Here is a 5,096-nt window from a genome sequence, read left to right as displayed (position 1 = left end):
AAGATCATACTTCACAGGATCATTTCTGTAGTATGGTTAGCGAGTTCGGACCCTGAAACTCGCAGCAAACTCAACCACGATGAGGAGCTGTGGGGTTTCCTCCTGAGCGCGACGAGGGCTTGGATTGCTACTTTTTGGTGGTGATTCTCGCCGTGGATGACCGTTCTGCTTCCCCTTTTTAGGGGGAGTGGAGGGAGGAAACTCGTTCTGAGTGGTTTTTTTTTAACTTAATAAGAGAATTTATGAAACGCGCTGTTTTGCTAGACTAGATAGTTATATATATTTTAGTCAGTAATAACACTAAATTAGCGATAAAATTGTGTTTTAGAAAATAAGTGATTTGGCAGAATTAGTAAAAATGCATAACATAATAAAGGCAATTCTAATAGGATTCAATTAAAAATGACTACATAAATTTGAAGGTAAACTTTTTAATCAAATCAACACATGAACACACTCATTCATAATTGTATAACCTTAACATTTTATCGAATTTTCTTTAGAAACTTCATTCAGTAACTTATGCTCGTAGCAACAGTCATCATTTCGTTCAAGTCCGTTTTTAACTCTTAAAACTTGCTAAGTTCTTTACTTAAACCATTACTCCATTTTGATTTCATAATAGTCATGTGACTGAATACTCACTATCAGCATTCTCATCAAGTAATATGAGTACTGTTAATGCTAGCTACGAAAGCTCAAATGGCTTTTAGCTTTTATCTACTATAGAATCCCAAAGGAAATTGGATTGTATTAATATTTACATCAGAACCGACTGAAAATGGCAGCCTTATTTTGTTCTCGGGCAACTAAAAACTCTCAGCAAAGCTGAAAATACTAACAACTGGTGCTCCCAGGAACATCTGAAAAACACTGAATCCGGCCGTTGCTAACATGATATTTGTGGATGGTTTGCATCACTGAAAATCGTCATTAACTGTGATGGGAAAGACACATCTCATTAGATTAAGATCATGAAAAACATGTCGAATTCTAATTACAGCAGCAAACATATTCAATCCCTATATAACGAACAATACTTAAATTTGTACTGCGGTTTGTTAGTATCAACAAACCATTGTTGTTCTTATTGAAATGATTAATTTATTGGTAAATTTCACAAATAATGCATTTAAATTAAATATAATTACGTTATGTTTATAAATTATGTACATAAATTACACAACTTATTTGAAGGCCATTTATTTATAATTATTTATGATTACGATGATGATGTACAATTGAGCTTGTTGAGCTCAATTGTACATCATCATCGATGAGATAATAAAATAATGATGAGTAATGAGATAATACACTCGGAAAAAAAAAGTTGAAGAAAAACATGTCAACATTGAATTTCAAGACCGTGTACATTTTACTTTAGGAAATATACCTCAGAGAAACTACTATATTTTAGAAGGAATGAGCTACCAGGAGTGTTTTAAGAGATGGCAAGTCTGAAGAGTTGCCATCATCACTGAATTTTTTTTTTAGAAAATGCAAGCATTACAAAACCTGAAGAGACATTTAACGAACAAAAGCACATTTGTTCTTTAGTAGTAGGATATCTGTATTATTTAGCACTTTGCTAGTCTACTGTTGTAATATGTTATACGTTTACCATCCTTGGACGATATTGTCATATATTTTTTTTAATCACTGTTTAAAGTAGTCATTAATGTGGAGAACTGATTAATTGAGGAAATAATTTTAATTAAAATATAAAAAGGTTGCGTTTGTTAAAATTAAATTAATATTTAAACTATTGAATTATGAAATTATTTAAATTATTAAAACTGAAAATATGCAAGTATTATATCAATATGGAGGATATTATAACATTCATATTTTATAGACACATGCAAATAAAACTTATAAAGTTTCGAAAATGAATAGTGTGCGCGCGATTGAGAGATTATGAGAATGTAACATTCAGCATCGTAGTTACTTTGGCTTGCATTACTTAAAAGTCAATGTGAACAATATAAGCAATTTAAAATTATATAAATTTTGGAAGATTTTGCTGAACAAAAAGCAAGAAAAAATTCTTAATAATAATAATAATTTTATTATTATTATTATTTTGTAAGGTATAATCAATATTTTTTTATTACTTTATTTTTAATATTATTGAATAGGATACATTCCCGATACGTTAAATCTTAAATTTCGCAATAATTAATATCCAATAAAAGTGTTACATCTTATTTTATTAAATATATCCCTCTAATTTTTGTTTCAATAAATGCTTTCTACAAACAATGAGTAACTTTCAACATTTTTGTCAAAAGTGCTTCTCAATTTCATTTTTCACATTTGCTTCTTCCTCTCCAAATCTATTTTTTTTTTTTTGCATGGATTGGTGGGTTGCATAGCTGGATGTTAAGGTTGACGATTTTTGTTGTCAGTTGTGAGACCACCACCAGGACCTGATTAAATCCCTAAGCACTTCCCGACAATGGTAAGAATCCCCCCCTCTCAGTCCTTGCATTGCTTAATTGACAAGACACCAACAGTGCTGAAGGTGAAAAGAAGAGATTGAAAATTCGATTTTCTTCCACTTCAGACCACACAACAGTATTAAATAAATAATATATTTACATAACATGTAAATATTGCATAACTTTTTTTTATTCAACAGTAAATTGCAGTAAGCAATATGAGCAAATTATTTACTTAAAATTAGAGCAACAGAAAAAAAAAATGCAAAATTTTAACATTGTTTTAAGCATGTCTTAATAAAATTGTAATCAGAGGAAAAATGCAAATAAAAAAAAAATGGAAAACGATTTTTAATCACCCTTCCAAAGATTATAAGCAGGGGCGCGCCAGTAGTGTCCGGCGCCTGTGTGCAAACCTTTAGTTGGCGCCCCCATACCACTCCCCCAATAAAAAATCACTTTATAAAAACGTATCAGTGAGTTAAAATGAAATACGAAATATATTAATTATAAGTTTATTGAACAAAAAGCAGAAATTACAAAAAAAAACTGTATTAAAAACAATAAACATACAAGAAGGGTACAAAAACAATAAAAAAATTTGGAAAAAAATAAAGTAAATAAATAATAAATAAATAAATAATAGTAACTTACAGGTATATAAAATAGGAACATATTAAACATCATTGGGTAAATAAGTAGTTAAATAAATATTTAAACAGAAAGAACAATCACTTAGTGAATTGAACTTTTCTAGTTTTCATTAATGAAAATTCTCGAATCATCTCATGTATATCAAGTTGATCCAAAATATTTGACTCTATTGATATAATGGCAAGATTTTAAAGTCTGTCTTGTACCATTGTGGAGCGCAAGTAGTTTTTAACAATTTTATGTTTAGAAAAGGACCGCAGATGCAACAGATACCGGCAATGACAAAAGAATCCGAAGAACAATTGTAAAGTTTGGATAAACTGTGATTAAGTCGTTTGAATAAATATACTGAATTATCTGATATATATCGTTTTTAAAATTAGAAATAAATGGTGGACACTGTAAAATTTCTTCCCATAAATCGCCTGTGTCAATATCTGAATGATTCTCATGTGTTAATTTTTGTCGTAACTTACAACAAGATAATAAATATCCTTTATTTTGCGAAATACTTAACAAATACAAAAACTGAAATGAATTCATATGTTCTTTTAATAAAGTAAATCTTTCCTGCAAAGATTGTAATGTTTGATCTATTAAGCAGAGGAAAAAATTTACTTTAAATGAAATTTTAGAATCTAGTACATTTTCATGTTCATAATCAAATTATGTTTTTTTTTTTTTTTCGTCGCCTTAGTGGTCTACTACTACAAAATACAGATTCTGCGTCAAATTTTGCTACAATTAATTTTGAGCTTTCTACAATTCCTTTGAAAGTTTCATCAGACCTATAATCATTTAAAATTGATTTAGATCATTCAATGCATCTAAAACAAGTTGGAGATCCATAGATGAAGACTGCAGTATTTTGCTGACAAAATTCACTTTATTTAAAATATCATACCAAATCTTTGGCGCCTTTACTATCCTGGCGCCTGTGTACCATGCACACATTGCACATATGGCCGGCGACCCCTCCCCCCTGATTATAAGGCAATATATATATATATATTATCTGAACTCTAGATCTATGTCTGACATCTGCAAACGGATCAATTTTAATCACTCACCATACCAAAGGAAACGTTTTTGAATAATTAAGAATAAAGGCGAACACCACAAATAAGGACACTTCCAAAAAATTCGACAAGTCGAGTGTGGTAGTGAAAGAGTTGAGAGTTAAGGGCATGATAGTTTGTGGATAAAACTCTGTGATGTCCGCTTCTCATGGTGCCCAAGCACCTGCTTATTTTGCTTAATTAATTTGTTAATCCAGCGCTGCCCTACTTATTAGAAGGCTGGAAGAGGCTTGAAAAAGAAAATAAAAGTACCATGTTTTTGTCTCTCGATAACACAGTTGGAGGAGGGAGCGGTACGGTTTAGCGGAACCTTTATTAATTAACAGTGACACGTGACACACAGATGAGAGATGCTTTTAATTTTTAACTTTTCTTGTTAGGATAGAGAATGAGTACTGGCACCTATTGTTTTTCAAAAGAAGAAAAGAGCTGTCTTTATGTATAGTTTTTACATTGTACATAATATGCAGATCGTTCAAAATTTAAATATGTAACAAACTACAGTTCGATATAGTGTCATAAGTTTTTATTAATTTATTTTTCATGTCAATTTGATTTTTTGAATTCTGATCAGGACCAGCCTTCTCTATAAAGGCGCCAGGATGCAAGAAACCTTTTGGGGCCCTAAAATATTTTTCAAAGGTAAAAATTAAAGGATTCGAATAAACGTATTGTAAAACCTCTTACCTGCAAATGATTTTGGCGCAGGAAAACAAAGAAACAAAAAAAAAGAAAAACATTCTAAATATAATACGTTTCCGCAAATGTGTACCGACTGTGTCCACTCGACCGTGGCGTATAGCACCCACTGCAACCCCGAGATGGTCGGTCCTGATTCTGATTACATAATAATTTGATTTTTGAATTAAAGTGATGGTGTGAGACCATCGTCCCGCTTATTGGAGACCTGAAGTGGCTTGAA

General features: G+C 31.1%; 1 non-coding gene across 1 annotated transcript; it reads left to right on the top strand.

Annotated features, from left to right (window-relative positions):
- LOC150097990 (small nucleolar RNA U3) lies at positions 1–216 on the top strand. The gene has a single exon (XR_016549624.1). It is a non-coding gene; the product is annotated as a small nucleolar RNA U3 (small nucleolar RNA).
- Positions 217–5,096: the final 4,880 nt, after the last annotated feature.

The sequence above is a fragment of the Typopeltis vanoorti genome, chromosome 16 (assembly GCF_054136105.1).
Source record: "Typopeltis vanoorti isolate ZY-2024b chromosome 16, IOZ_Tvanoo_1.0, whole genome shotgun sequence".
NCBI lineage: Eukaryota > Metazoa > Arthropoda > Arachnida > Uropygi > Thelyphonidae > Typopeltis > Typopeltis vanoorti.
This window is presented reverse-complemented; position numbering and strand designations above follow the sequence as displayed.